This window comes from Phoxinus phoxinus (assembly GCF_949152265.1).
Source record: "Phoxinus phoxinus genome assembly, chromosome: 15".
Lineage (NCBI taxonomy): Eukaryota > Metazoa > Chordata > Actinopteri > Cypriniformes > Leuciscidae > Phoxinus > Phoxinus phoxinus.
The window spans coordinates 27986207-28002650 of NC_136890.1; the positions used below are offsets into that span (position 1 = coordinate 27986207).

General features: G+C 46.8%; 1 long non-coding RNA gene across 1 annotated transcript in view; it reads right to left on the minus strand.

The window, feature by feature from the left end:
- Positions 1–13905, minus strand: part of LOC307012221 — a 54064-nt gene extending 40159 nt beyond the window's left edge. Inside the window, exon 1 of the long non-coding RNA XR_013800590.1 lies at positions 13768–13905. This is a non-coding gene — a long non-coding RNA (uncharacterized lncRNA). The remainder of the gene's footprint in view (positions 1–13767) is intronic.
- Positions 13906–16444: the final 2539 nt, after the last annotated feature.

Below are 16444 nucleotides of genomic sequence, written 5' to 3' on the forward strand. Positions count from 1 at the left end.
TGTTTCCTGCTTGGGCGAGGAACATGCAGCTATCGCTCTCGGTGATGGCGGCTGCCATCACTGCGACATGATGCCCATCGCGACTCTGCGGACTCGCCTTGCATCATTCGCTGAAGCTGCTCACCCACCCCCTGTAGCGCCGCGCCGTAAAAAGCGCCGCGCTCAGCGGGTCCCGGAACCTCCCTCCACGAGGAGCTCGCCGCCGCCACCGCCGCTAGCTCCTCTCACCACTTCGTTTGAGTCGCTCACCGACGGAAAAACAGCCGCAGCCCGCCGCTTTGTCTGTCATGGAGGACGACCAGCAAGCCGTATCTGAGGGAGATGACGACTGCTGTTCACTTCTCGCTTCGGGGAGTGAGGGATGGGCGAGCTCCGTGGACCTCCCCTCCCCCACTGTTCCGGAACGCCGAGGAGGGAAGATCAGCATCGAGGCAGAACTGATGCGTCTGCTCACACAGGCCGTGTCGAGCCTCGGCCTCGATTGGTCGACGCCCGAACAGCCTGCTTTCAACCGGCTGGATGGCTGCTTCCTCCCTGGAGACCGCGCTGCGCCACCCTCCAGACACGCCCCGTTTCTTCCTGAGCTTCATGAAGAGGTAGCGAAATCGTGGAAGGCGCCATTTTCAGCCAGAGTGCGTACCTCTGCCTCGCCAGCATTCTCCGTAGTGGACGGTGCTCGAGACAGAGGCTACCATGCTCTCCCTCCGGTCGAGGAGGCTGTAGCGACTCACCTTTGCCCACCCTCTGCTGGACGGCGGGCTAAGGGAGTCCTACCATCCAAAGCTTGCCGCACGTCATCAGCTTTGAACGGCCGCGTGTACTCCGCCGCCAGACAAGCTGCATCGGCGCTGCACACCATGGCGGTGCTTCAAATCCACCAGGCCAACCTCCTCCGCAAGCTAGACGAGGAAGGCCCGGGCGCGATCAGCTCTTCGTGCTACAAAGTCCGCCGCACACGTCATCGGCAGGATTATGGCCTCAGCTACTGTTTCCGAGAGACATTTGTGGCTGACTCTCTCTGAAATGGCGGAGTCGGAGCGCTCTGCGTTCCTCGACGCTCCCGTTTCACCGACTGGCCTCTTCGGATCTTCCGTGAAGGACTTCGCGGACCGATACGCCGAGGTACAGAAGACTTCGCAGGCCATGAGACATTTCCTGCCAAAGCGCTCCAGTTCCGCAACAGGCCGCCCTAAACAGCCGCCTGCCCGAACTCAGCAGCGCCCCGCGCCCGCCGCACCGGCCCAGCAGCAACAGGCCCGAGAGAGACCACGGTCTCGCTCCGCCGGACGCCGCCCGCCACCGCGTGGTCCTCGGCCCAAGATCACTCTCAAGCCCGAGGCCTCGGCGCCATCCTAGCCCTGCTAGGATAAAGACGGTGTTCGGGTCCCGCTGCGGCCGGACTTCCACCCAAGATTCCCGCTTGTACAGCCCTAAGTTCCGTGTTTGTACCAGTGTATTTAGCAGCCAACAAACCGGCCGTAAAGCCCGTTTGCCTGCACACAAACGCCGTTTTCACGGCGACCCAGATAAATCTAAAAAAGAGTTTAATTTCTGGTGTTCCGGCCAAGGCCGATGGTGTAATGTGTGTAACTGCAATGCCCACCCAGTGCCCAATCCTTCACACAAGCACAGCCCCGTTCAACATAGGGCTTGCACACATAAAATCGACTCACGTCGATTGTGCTTTACATGTAGTGAGCGTGCCCACTGCCCAGTGCCCACAACCACTACACACTGCACGTTCCGCGGTTTCTGTAAAAACGAAACCAACGAACGGTCAGTCAGTTCACAAACACAGTGTCCCCGGTGTTATAAATGTGCCCGCCACCACGCGCCCACATTTATTCACAAACATAACGAGCCCTACGGGGCTCGCCCAGCGGCGCTCTCTCTCAACTCAGAGAGCCGAGCGCGCGCGGGATGCATACTGTGTTAAACATGCCCCCCGCCTCAGACGCCACGGCGTCCATGTTACAGCACACGGCTGCTCTCGCGTCGCCGCCATTTCGCGACCAGGGCCCAGATTACATTCAACCCCTAGTCACACGTGCAGATGCATGGGAAGGACTTCCCGGGGTCTCAGAATGGGTGCTAGAGACTATAAAAAGAGGCTTTCGTTACAATTTCATCGACGCCCTCCCCGTTTCACGGAGAAAGTCGAAACTACGGTAAAAACAGAAGTAGCGCATCTACTTCGAGCCGAAATAGCGAAGCTATTGAGCAAAGGGGCCATAGAGCCTTTATCTCAAGCGAAAGTTCAGAATGCTCACGACCAGAAAAATCGTCGCGCAGATTCGCCGAGGAGACTGGTTTATGGCGATAGATCTGAAAGACGCGTATTTTCACATACAAATTGCGTCACGTCACAGGTGATTTTTGAGATTCGCCTTCGAGGGCCGGGCATATCAGTACACAGTCCTGCCATTCGGCCTGTCTCTAGCACCTCGTACATTTACAGTGTGCATGGACGCGGCGCTGGCACCCCTGAGACTCCAAGGCGTTCGAATTCTGAACTATTTGGACGATTGGCTGATTCTGGCCATGATCACTAATACTCGATCACCTCGAGTGCTTAGGTCTGAGAGTCAATTGGGAGAAAAGTTCACTGTTTCCCAGTCAAAGGATCTCCTTTTTAGGACTGGATCTGAACTCGCTGTCTATGACAGCACGGCTGTCATCACGGCGCAGGCGAAACACCCTGCAAATGGCGAAATCCTTCCGCAGCGGCCATATAGTGCCGCTAAAGAGATTTCAGAAAATGCTAGGCCTCATGGCCTCAGCCTCAACAGTACTGCAGTTGGGCCTGCTGCGCATGCGCCCACTACAGTTCTGGCTGAAAGCGCGCGTGCCGCGCCGAGCATGGTTTCACGGTCGCTATCGCCTCAAGGTCAATCAGGAATGCATTTCAGCCCTGACACCATGGAGAGCGTCAGACTGGTACCGGTCAGGTGTAAGCCTGGGGACTTCCTCGAGCCTGAAGGTGGTGTCCACGGACGCGTCCACCTCAGGCTGGGGAGCGCTGCTCGACGGCAGACCGTTCTTTGGCCAGTGGGCAGAACGAGCCGAACTACCGCACATAAACTGCCTGGAAATGATGGCGGTGGACTTTGCGCTGAGGCGTTTTTGTCCTCGGATAAAAGGGCACCACGTCCTGGTCCGTTCGGACAACATGTCGGTAGTAGCCTACATAAACCGCCAGGGTGGCGTGAGATCCCGGAACCTATTCAGGTTGGCGGAACGCATACTGGTATGGGCCCAGCACAACCTGCGCTCGCTGAGAGCAATGCATGTGCCAGGCCACCTGAACGTAGGCCCAGACAGACTCTCACGGAACAACGTTCCTACAGGAGAGTGGTACCTACACACACAGACAGTGCGTCTGCTGTGGGAAACGTTCGGCAGAGCGGAAATAGACCTGTTTGCAAACCAGGAAAACGCTCACTGCCCGGAATTCTTGTCGAAGAGCTCGAACGCGCTGGCCAGTGTCTGGCCCCGCCGTCCGCTCTATGCTTTTCCTCCTCTCTCACTCCTACCCCAAGTGCTGGAGCGGATCAGGGAAAGCGGATGCTCAGTGCTACTTGTCGCTCCATACTGGACGAATCAACCCTGGTTCCCAGTTTTGATGCGACTGAAGAGTACTGCCCCGTGGCCGATTCCAGTGAGGAGAGACCTCCTCTCGCAGGCCAAGGGCTCGATTTTGCATCCTCGCCCGGAGCTCTGGTCCCTACATGTGTGGGCCATAAAGGGGTACCCGCTAACCTCCCAAAGGGAGTGTTAGACACGATCGAACAGGCTAGGGCCCCGTCTACTAGACGGCTCTACGCTTCCAAATGGTCGGTGTTCTCTGGTTGGTGTTCAGATCAAGGTCTGTCACCACTTCAGTGCGGAGAAACGGAGATTCTCTCCTTCCTGCAAGAACTATTGGATAAGGGAAGAACCCCATCCACGCTCAAAGTCTATGTGGCTGCCATTTCAGCGTTCGTTAATCCAACGCTTGGCCATTCACTGGGCAGGAACGACCTGGTGGTCCGTTTCCTTAGAGGAGCTAGGAGGTTAAATCCTCCAAGGCCTCCTTCAGTCCCCGTTTGGGACCTTTCTACGGTGTTGAACGCTATGAAAGGGGCCCCTTTCGAGCCCATGTATGCCAGGGCGCGCGCGCCCTCGGGTGTCTGTGTCGATCCAAGAGCACGCACGGCGGGTTACAGGGGTTCCCGTAGCGTCTTCGACGCAGTACGAGAGAACTCTACGTAAGAGAACGTACTCGGTTACTAACGTAACCTCGGTTCTCTCTAGGAGAGGGAACGAGTACTGCGTCTCAGGCCGTGCGTACCCACGCTGCGTCGCTTTTGTGACGAAAATCAGAGTGGAGGACAGCTATGCTCGTATTTATAGGCCTAGGCCACGCCTGTTTCGGCGGGAGATGACGCAGAAGGGCGTGAAGCGCCCTCATTGGACAGCGTCAATGGCCTCGCATAGGCTGTGCTTTTCTGGCGGAGCAGCCAATGGGCGCGCGATTTGCTCCGCCTAAGGTTGTATGCTACAGAAAAGCGTTTTACAATATTTACAAAATTAAGGATTAATTTTAGGCTTCAATCTCGAAAAAGAAATATCTTTCCCGTAGCGTCTTCGACGCAGTACTCGTTCCCTCTCCTAGAGAGAACCGAGGTTACGTTAGTAACAGAGTACGTTATCCTTGAGAAGATTAAGTAGATGGATGGCCATGGATGAACTTTGGACATAACATCCAATCTTCTGGACACAAAACAGCATGAAATGATTTACAATAAAGCAGGTTTAAGTTAATACATTAAAGATTTGGAACAATATCCAGTAAATGTCTGATGACTGATGAAAAATGTCTGATGAATTTTGATTTGAAAGTAAACGTCAAAAAGTGACCATTGAAGCTCACGGTGACAATCATTCATCCACTCCTCATACAGTAATGGCACCATCACATGTAGTTTCATTTACTCACCCGTTTGTATTTTTTTGACTGATGCCACAGTAAGATAAGAGCACATGTAGAACAATGCCGAAACTCCATACTTCTGACATGTGCATTTCTGAACAGGACAGGACATGGAGCAAAAAAACTAAAAAGGAATGAAACCCAGCATGTATAACAAGTTAAAAATACAAAAAACCCACACACAAAAAACATGACTCAGATAAATAAAAAAAACAGATAAGCAATGCATCAACACTGAATCAACAAAAGTAATATTCCATCTGTCACCAGGTGGTTTTATAAGTCTCAATGCCAATTCACACTGCATTGACAGACGCAGACCAACGTCAGCACTCACCAGAATTTTTGGATTCAAATTATATCAATCAACAAGTTGGCAGTCTTATCTAAATGTCAAACTTGTAAGACTAGTCTAAACAGTTTTTGCAACCGTTAACATTTTAAATCAATAATCAATTGACTGTAACCAGCTGCAACAGTCGCACTTGGCCAATGACGTTAGTGTAGTGTAGGAAGTGCTTAATTTGTAAAGTGGGAGGTCCCGGAGCGGTGCGGGGGGGGGGGGGCGGGGGGATGGGGGGGGGGGGTGCAATTCGATTTCTTACAGGTTGAGTTATTGTTGCCCATAACATGCTAGCATTCTGCTAATGAATGCTGATTGGTCAGTGAAGGACTGGTTACGACCAGAGATACCGCTTGATGGCATCATGGCATCCGAAGCGGGAATAGAATGTATTCTAGCAGAAACTCTTCTAGCACGTGTGTTTACCTGTGTCAGCTGTGCTGGCGATGCCTCGAGAGAAAATAAAGTGCAGAGCGCGAAAGCACCACAGTGACTGAAGGATTGCCGTAAAGCAGTATCTCTGGTCGTACGATGTGTATGACGTCATTGACATTTTGAAAGACTTTTTAAAGCAAATAAGTGACTCTAAAAAAATCTAACACCCAGCAATGTGCAATTTCTTTGCATCTCCTTTCGAATACAACATTCAAATTACTAGACAAAAAATTATATCTTGAGAAAAGTGGATTTTGAGGGGTATAGCTCCATAGACTCCATTCATTCTGCACTCGTCCTGTGAGCGCCCTCATATGGAATCAGAGTGGAACTGCAACCAGTCAGAAGCCGGAAGTGTAGCGAGAGTGAACCTTCTCCCCTTATTAGACATTCTCTGCTCTGACCATAGCTCAAAACGGGGGTTGGAGGAAACGAAAAAAACGTACGTAGTGCGTATGCCTACGTAGTGTAACAGATTAAAGTCTGAATAGAAGTTAAGGTTATGTTGCGTTTATGTGTGTGTAACACATTCTGTCCTTTGGGACTTGCCGTAGGCAAGAGAGAGATGTGCATGCGCATAAGGTAATCAGGGGTCCAAAATAAGCACATGTGAGGTTGATGTGAAAAGAGATTAAAAGTGTGCACCGTTCATGGAACTTCTGTGTCTCGTTTTCATTATTTTATTATCCAACAGTGTTTAAGCGAACCCGATACAAAAGCTCGGTTACATTGGTGGCAGCGGTTTTATTTTTTTTTGTTGGATGAATTAGTGTTTTAAAAGTGCTTCGACGGGTGTTAAACCGTTTTAGTTTTAGCTTCTAAAGTTTATAGTTAAGGTAGCACACGCGGTCAACGGATTGTCATTATGTGGTGCAAGGACGAGGAGGACAGTTTTAGTACTATGTCGCGGGACCGTGACAGAGGCCATAGAAGCGTGCGAATTGATTTGCCTTCGCCGTTCTCCGGGGAGGAGAGGCAAAGCTTCGTGTGCTGGGCCAGACAGTTTGAGGTATCGGTCAAAGCGCTCACGGAAGGGAGTGGAGCCGCGTCATACAACTATGAACTGACAAGGATTTTACCTACACGTCTGTGCAACGCAGCCTTTTCTCTATGGGACAGTCTCTCTGATGCTGTTAAGTCGGACTATGACGCGGTGAAGGAGAAGCTGAAAGAGGCTTTTGGAAGGAGACAGTTCATGGAGCGATTCAGAGCCAGCCTATCTGCCCGCCCCCGCGCAGCGCGGGAGAGTTTGGAAGTGTACGCAGCAGAAATCAGCAGGCTTGTGGATGAGGCTTTTCCTGAATACGGTGACAGAGCCCAGAGGGAAGAGAAGTTTCGCCGTTTCGTGGCCGGACTGGACCCAGTGCTGAGGACGAAATGTTATGAGCAGGGTGCGACGGACATGGAGGAGGCTGTAATAATTGCAGGTCGGTGTGAGAACGCGCGAAATGCGGTTGATATGGGACATGTGATTGCTGATGTCGGGCGTAGTCAGACTGCCGACGGGACTGTTGTTGCTAATGTGAACTCTGTGTCAGATATTAGTGGACTGTACAGAGCGATTGATAGATTAACTGACGAGGTGAGGGGCATGAAAGTATCTCTTAACCGTTTGGAGGACGAAAATCACAGACTGAAAGAGAGAGTGAGCCGTAGCGGCACAGAGTGGAGTAGAGCGCGCTCCCCGTCACGTGAGTCAGGTCAGTGCTGCTGTCAGGGGCGTGCATGCCGTATGCAGACATATGAGACGCAGAGAGGCCGCTCATCTGAAAGAAAACCATTTATGGAGTTCGATGGTCGTAAGGAATACAATGCGACTCGTAGCCCTATGAGACGCACCGCCAGCCCCTCCCCCAACCCCAGCATGCGGAGACGAGGCAGTTATGAGGAGGAAACGAGGAAGCAGGGAGTGCGCTTCATGACCCCTAGCGGTGAGGAGAGGAACTACGAGCCGGGAAACGGGCTGTAGCTGATGTTGCGGCCCAAACACCAGCTGTTCTACCCAGGGGCCTTAAACCTGATGACAGTTCCTATGTATTGTTGGACGCGGATGCGTACACAAACACTAATAAGGGGCCACTGGTATCATATGTGAAAGGAACTATTGAGGGCATTGAACTTCCTATTTTAATAGACTCCGGTTCTAGTGTATCACTAATGAGCTCTGATTTCCGAATGTCAATCCCAGCACTTCGCAGTCGACCTCTGAAGAAAGACTACATTGCGACCCGTGCTGTAAATGGGCAGATGTTGGATACGCTGGGCACACTTACTGTGACACTACAACTGGGTACTGAAACATGGCAACACGTTTTTCATGTGGTGAGAGAAGCGACGCAGTCCATATTGTTGGGATGGGATTTTTTAGTGAAAAATCATGCCCTGCTGGATGTTAGTCATGCTAAACTGCAGTTGTGGGACGTTTCCATTCCACTTCTTGCCAGCAAAGACTTTGTCCCAGCATGCTGCAATGTGTCTCTGGCCACAAATATGACTTTTCCACCCCTCAGTGAGTCTATTGTGCCTGTTAAGATTGGTTTGCCTAGCGCGGCCCAGGTGTCTAATGACTTTGTGGGGTATTTGGAACCTAATGTGTCTGATTCAGCCGGCCTGGTTATTGCACACACACTCACTAATGTGCACAATGGACTAACTAAGGCTCGGATTTTGAATCCTACCGGACAGGACATTTCTATAAGACAGGGGACGCACCTGGGCGAGTTTTATTCTGTAGCTGATTCTGATGTTCAGCATATTAAGCAGGACCTAGGTGAAAGGGCTGTTCCTAACCCCCATAACACAGATCCTCCCATTTCTTTAAGTGAGTCGCCGATTTCTGTACCAGACAAAGAAAAGCTCTCGTCATTGTTGCTGGAGTACAGCGACATTTTCAACTCGGCAGGGCAGAATACGGGAAAATGCACGTTAGTGCAGCATTATATCAGAACAGGTGAACAAGCCCCTATTAAGCATCGAGCATACCGTACATCGCCTGAAAAGCGAGCTGAAATCGAGAGACAGGTGTCGGGCCTGCTGGCTGATGGCATCATCGAGGAAAGCTGTAGCCCCTGGGCGTCACCAGTCGTTCTTGTAAAAAAGAAATGTGGTGCTTGGCGTTTCTGTGTGGACTACAGACGTTTGAACAGTGTCACGATCCAGGACTCTCACCCTCTGCCACGCGTGGATGATACACTGGACGCATTAGCGGGCTCCAGATGGTTCAGCACGTTGGATTTTTCTAATGGCTACTGGCAGGTGGAGGTGGCCGAGCAAGACAGAGAGAAAACAGCCTTTACAACGGGTCAGGGTCTATATCAGTGGCGCTCCATGCCGATGGGACTTTCTAACTCTCCCGCCACTTTTCAGCGGATGATGGAGCTAGTTCTAAGAGGACTCCCATGGCACATTTGCATGGTTTACCTGGACGATATTTTGATTTATAGTGGAACATTTGAAGAGCATTTAACCCATCTGAAAGAGGTGTTTTCTAGAATAAAATCGGCTGGTTTGAAATTGAACCCCGGAAAATGCCACCTGGCCAGGGATCATGTGGTGTTCTTGGGTCATGTCGTTTCAGAGAAAGGTCTTCAGCCTGACCCGAGAAACACAGAGAAGGTGAGAAATTGGCCAGTTCCACAGTCTCCCACTGAGGTTAGAGCATTTGTGGGACTGTGTTCATACTATCGACGTTTTGTCAAGGACTTTTCAAAACATGCAGCTCCACTGAACCAGCTGGTTGGCAAAAATGTGCCTTTTGTGTGGAGTACCGATTGTGACAACTCATTTAACTATTTGAAGGAAGTGCTGTCTTCAGCTCCCATTGTGACAATGCCGGAGTTTAAAGTGCCTTTCAAAGTTTATACTGACGCATCTAAGTGGGCTGTTGGTGCTGTGCTCGCGCAGGAAAAAGAGGGACTCGAGTATGTGGTGGCTTATGCCAGCCGTGCTTTGAATGCCACGCAAAGACGCTGGTCCACTTTTGACCGGGAGTTATGGGCTATCGTGTGGGCAGTGAGGGAATTTAGACACTATCTTGGACTCTCCTCATTCACCATCATTACGGATCATCGGCCACTCTTAGCACTACGGCGCATGTCCATCGAGGATGACCCAACGGGCCGAAGGGCTAGATGGCTCTTGGAATTGGACCCGTTGAACTGGGTCATTGTGCACAAAAAGGGCAACCAGCATAAAAACGCTGATGCACTGTCACGTCGTCCGGTGACACCAGACCTGGAGGACGTTGAGACAGTAGTCCAAGTAGTGCAGGATGTGAATGTGGTGAGTGCTGAACACTCAAATAATGACATTTCTTGTTCCGCTGAGACTGCTGAGGTGGCTGAGGAAGGGACTGTGACTAACTCGTCCTTCAGTGCGGACAACATATCGAGTCTCTCTGATTTATCGTGTGATGCAGCAGACATTGTTGCTATGCAGCAGAACGATCCAGATATTGACACAGTACGGCACTGGGTGGAACGGTCACAAAGGCCCCCTAGGAGACAACTGGCGGGTACATCTCCGACTTTAAGAAAATATTGGACCGTGTTTAACCGTCTCTCTATAATAAATGGACTGTTGTGTCGCTCTGTTTCCTGTCCCCTCACAGGTGACGCTGTTGCTCAAGTCGTGGTTCCTCCTGCTCTTAAACATGACATTCTTATGCAACTTCACGGGGCCCCAACCGTTGCTCATTTTTCTCCTGAGCGAGTGTGGGAACGGGCGAGGCGGTTTTGCTACTGGCCGTCTATGTTTAAGGACATCAAAACATGGTGCGAGCAGTGCACAGCGTGCCAGACTCGTCGTAGGCCTGTCCCTAGTCATCAGGCACCCATGGGTGGGTCCCTCGCAATGCGGCCCTTTGAGAGAGTTGCTATGGACATTTTAGAACTGCCATTAACAACCAAAGGTAATCGGTATGTACTGGTAGTTGAGGATTATTTCACGAAGTTTGTTAATCTATATGCCCTGACTAATCAGTCTGCGCAAACTGTCGCACATTGCCTGTTTGCGGACTACATTTTAATACATGGCATCCCCGAAACTTTGCATTCAGATCAGGGCCGACAGTTCGAATCAGAGGTGGTCCTGACCCTGTGTAAATTGCTCAACATAAAGAAAACACGCACCACTCCCTACCACCCGGCCTCGGACGGCATGGTGGAGCGTTTTAACAGGACGTTAATTGATCAGATTGCTAAGATACTCTTGTCATGTGGGGGCGAATGGGACGATTATATCAAACAGGTGGCATTTGCCTACAACTCCTCAAGTCATTCTAGTACCAAGTTCTCGCCATACTTCCTGGTCCACGGACGGGAACCAAGGATGCCCACTGACTGTTTACTGGCCACCCGTACACTTGACTGTGACGTTGCAAAGTCTCATGCTGACTTCGTATCCACTTTGCTGGCAAAGCTACAAGACGCTTTCAGGAGTGCTAGAATGTACAGTGAAGTGGCGCATGATCGACAGAAGCTGTACCATGATTCAGACCTCAGACACCAGCCCTATACAGTCGGCGCCATGGTGTGGCTCCATAACCCTGTGGAGAGCCGTATGAAGCTGGCACCCCACTGGAAAGGACCTTTTCGGATTGTGCAGGTCTTGGAGTCTGGTGGAGAGCCTGGACTGACGTACCGGATCGTTAGCCCTATAGACTCAGATGAACGAGGACAGGTTGTGCACTATAATAGGTTGAGACCTTATACCTTGCCTATTCCCACACTATCTTCTACTGAGAGTCTGTCAGTAGTTCCTGATTCTTTGCCTGATTCCCCTTTTAAGGAGCCTGAAATGTTGGGGGGAGTGAAGTGCAGTTCACCTCAAAAGGATTTAGGAGAGGTACTTGAGGGGCCTGATAAGCTCATTCCTGTTATGAGCAGGGCTGGGAGAAGGTTGAAACCTCCTGGTTGCTTGAGAGATTTTGTACTGTACTGAGATTCATTGTTGTATTGTACCTGTTTATTGTTGTGAAAACATTTTATTTAAATTTTTTTAATTTTTTTTTTGAACAAGGTGACAACAACTTTATAAGTATATCATTGTAATTTCATATGGTACAAACTGTTGTATGGTTGAACGTGGGTTTGAGTATTATACATGTTGATGTGTATTATTCCTGTTTCTGTTTTCTGTTCTATCGCTTGTTGTTTGGTAGATAAACGAGGACGTTTATTTTAGGGGGATGGGACGTATGTAACAGATTAAAGTCTGAATAGAAGTTAAGGTTATGTTGCGTTTATGTGTGTGTAACACATTCTGTCCTTTGGGACTTGCCGTAGGCAAGAGAGAGATGTGCATGCGCATAAGGTAATCAGGGGTCCAAAATAAGCACATGTGAGGTTGATGTGAAAAGAGATTAAAAGTGTGCACCGTTCATGGAACTTCTGTGTCTCGTTTTCATTATTTTATTATCCAACAGTGTTTAAGCGAACCCGATACAAAAGCTCGGTTACAGTAGCTTCTCTCCAGGGACAGCATATGTGCTGAGTGGGTGCTGCTCATTGACGGGGAGCTGCGCGAAACTTGGTCACTAAATATTTAATATTCAATTAAAGTTTTAATTTTATTAAATTGAACAAGTGCAACATTCAGCATTAAATCAAATAGATCCATTCTAAAAGATGTAGGCTATTATTATTAATAATGTTATTTCAACACAATATCTCGTTATTTCGAAAAAATATGTGTGCGTGCATCTGTAAATCCGGTGACACGTGTATTGATTTTTATTAATAAACAAGTGTTTTCTCTAAAAGTGTCGACTCGGCTGAAAAGATGAAGTTGACGATCGCCATCTCCGTGTGAATGCGCTTATAGAGAGAAATGCACATAAACAAGCCTAATAATGGATTATCAGAGAGTAGCCTTTTTCTTTTTTCGTTTTGAATTATTTCGTTTAGAGACATTTCAAGCTTTGTGTACCTATTTGTCATGTCTGTGTGAGGCATACTCTGAGTTTCGTTAAGTTAGGATGTGCTCTAGTTTACGTGCAAGTGAGCGCGCGGGCGCCTCCGTTATATTTGTTTCGTCGGCCTATTCATTAAATACAGGCAATTGGTTGATGAAAAATTTATTAAAATTAAGATACAATTTATACAAAACGAAATTCACTTTAAAGAAAGGCTTTCTATAACAACTTCAACTTCAACGGTCAAAATCATGTCTGACCCGCTCCATGTCTGATGTTGCGCATCGTATCTTACTCGGTCGTGCTGTTCACTTTTCATAAATCAACATAAATGAAAAAAAAAAAAAAACATTATAATATTTTAACAAATATGAAACGCGCTTTTTTTAATGGCTACAACAGTAGTAGACCTACATAGCCTACTCTCTATTTGTACAAATTTCTGCACATTAATTTAATTCTGAATTTTGCACATACAAGTTGAAAGGCATTTGTTCAAAAAAAAATAATTCACGGATAATTGTGCGGGCATTTATTAGCCTAATCATTATGATACTAAAATCCTAACAAATAGGCTATGTACAAAAAATCAGATGAGCCCATAATATGAACGGTTAAGCATTTTCCTCCTATAGAAAACCATTAGGCTATAAGAACGCTTAATGTGGCTTAATGGAGATTAGAATGTCCCCTTATTATGTCGAAATTACGAGATATCGATACTAGGCTACTGTGTCCACCGTGGTCTCCTTTTTGATCAGCGGAAACGATTTTTGCTTTTTTGGGATCTGACTGTCCAGCGTAGGCCTATTTGAAAAAGTTAAGCAAACTTTCCTGTCTTTTTGAGCCCCCTGAGTGAAACGATCGAGGCTAACAGCAATCTCAACTCGTACAACAAGCGCGCAAGTCATGTGTCACAAATATTGAACACTACACAAACAGTCTTTTTTTTTTTCATCTAGGCAATTAATTTTAGTGACACAGGAGGTGCCGGATCCAATAAAAAAGGTTCCGGATCCAATGTCGGAGGTGACGGAACATGTTCCGGCGTGTTCGGGCTCAAATTAAGCCCTGAGTGTAGGAAATATAAACTGACTACGCCACCTTATTTAAGGCAGGAGGAGCCCTCTGGAGGTCACAATACTGATTATGGACAACAAATGTAGTTTGTAGTAGTTGTAGTAGTAGTAGTTAATAACATTCACAGAAGTTGGAATTAGCTCTCCTCAAGACTGCAAGAGGGTCGGGCCTGCCCTTGTGGACCTCCTATCACCTGTAAAAGACCGAAGAATATTATATTGTGAAGGGTCAGCTGAAGCACAACCAAAACAACATTCTTCCCTAAAGTGCATGCAGTTTGTTTTTTAACCACTAGAGGGCCAAAAGTTAGATGTTGTGCTTTTAAACAAATCTGAGAAATATTTACATTTTCAGGTTTGTTTTTACATAATACTGCATAAAGAGACCGTACAGAGATGCTTGAAATAAGTTTGAATAAAAGGGGTGATATTTGTCAGATTTGTTGTCACATTCTTGACAACAATAAGCATGAATTTTGCTTTTATATTGCCATGGTGACATTCTGATTCAAAATGTGGAAATAAGGTAGCCTATGTCTCTTGAGTAGGGTTTCAAACAGTCTCATATATGAGATGGTAATGGCATGTTCCCTTCAAAACATTTAAAGTTCTCTGAGGCTGTAAGGGATGTGATGCTCACTTTTGAGTGGAATTTGTCCTGAATCACTTTCAAGTCACAATGAAATGAAAGTAACAAGATATATTTTGAGTCAGATGAAGGCAAGTCTGTAGGGGTGGGGTTTAAGTGGACTAAAGATAGGATAATTCCATTCAAGTATATGCATATAAGCCTCTTCTTTTCACTGTTCACTGTTAGGATATTTTAATTTCAAAAAGTCAAAAATGAAACCTCTCTCTATATATTTGTGCAAAATCAGTTAACAGAAATGTGTTTCTTTGTGAGTCAGAATAAATCCATTTGCTTACATTCTAATGTTTCTATTATGAATTAGGTAGGCAGCACATCAGGTTTTGAGACACTGCCTCTGTCTATCTTTAATCCACATTCCTCTATAGACAGCAGTAGCTAGAGGCTCCACAGTTTATTTCCTCATCATTAGGAGGAAAGAGTTTCAGCAGTAAATAGCCTACAGGGTGGCTGTTAGCCTACAGTAATTCGACATTAACAAAAAACTCAAATGTTAGACTACTTTTGACGTTATCCGAAGAAGCTAATTAACGACCAGGTAAGATAAAAAAAAGATAGCTAAACAATTTACTGTGCGTGTTTTTTCTTTCTTTCTTCAAAGATAGGTAAAAATACCAATATTTTTATTTTAAATGAGTTTAAATGATGTTGGGTTTCGACTGTTGCTCTTAGAAAATGAAACTAATGCGACGACAAGATGTGTATACGTAGCATAGCCTACTGGGCTCTTTTATAGACATTATGATGATTCTTGAGTAATAAGTTGCGATTGACGATGTGCTGTGTTATTCTTAATAATTGTTTTGTTATTATTTGGTTGTTTCACACTGTAAAATGAATGTTCAAATAAAGCATAAAAAAAAAAAACCGATGTGCTGTGTTGACCGGCTGTCACGGCTGAAGGTCGTTATAGGCACACTTTTATAAAACGGTTACCACTCAATAGGCTACAATCATTAAAGCCAAAAACATATTTCAATGCTACTTTGATAAAGTAAAAACACTACATGTCTTTCCGCTGGAAACCCATGCAGCAACCCATCTTATGGAGCTAAAATAAAAACAACATACACAACATATCAGTTCACTTTTGGCATAACGTTAGCTAACTTAACATCGCAGCATGTTCATTATTAAAATAAAACAGTCAACCAAACAAAAAGTTATTCTGCTTAATTTAATTGGTCTGTTCTACAATATAAAGGCTGTGCAGTCATAAATTGCTGTTATTCCCCTTGAAGATGCTGTGTAGCCTATATTAGGACTCGACTGAAGTACGAAGAGCCTTCTTTACATGAAGGCGAGACACGGCAGGCAAAAACATAGTTTTTTTTTTCACTGGTCAATTTTGAGATTTTGGGCTATTTGTCTTCAATAACATGTCTTCTTTCAGACGTGAAAAAAAGTCCAAAATACACATTTAGGTCTTTATTTTACTAGACTTTGTCTATTTGCGTCTGTAGATTTCTCCGAAATTCAACAACATTTTTTATGAACTTGTGTAAGTAATCAACTGAGGAAGTTTCATGGTGATATCTATTATTTTAAAATTGTACCCTATTCACCTGTAGTGTCTCGCCTTAATAGTTAGCATCCAATTCACCTTTGGCTAAGCCCCGCCCCCCTTAGTTACTGTTGCTACCTCCGACAACTTCATCTGGGCTCTGGTTTGGTATCAACATGGCTTATGCTGTGACGGCTCTTCCTGCTGAAATTTTATCAAACTTTTATAAAGCAGCAAATAAAGTGTCCGATAGAAGTAGGCAAAAGTGTCTGCAGTGTGCGTTTGAAGGCTTTATTCAAGACATACGGTGAAACGCGAGCAACAACAAGGCATCCAAATACAGGGAAAAGCATAACGGTCACAGTCAAAAAATGAACACAGCATATCCTAATCGAGACGGAGGCTGTGACTAACAATATCAGGAGAAACACTGTTCATGCAAAGCTGGGTAGGTCTCTATTCACTTCTATAATCGTTATTATTTACAAAGCAAACGGACTACGCGAGTATAAAGCTGTATTTATTAGCAGCGTGTGCTAGCGTATCAAC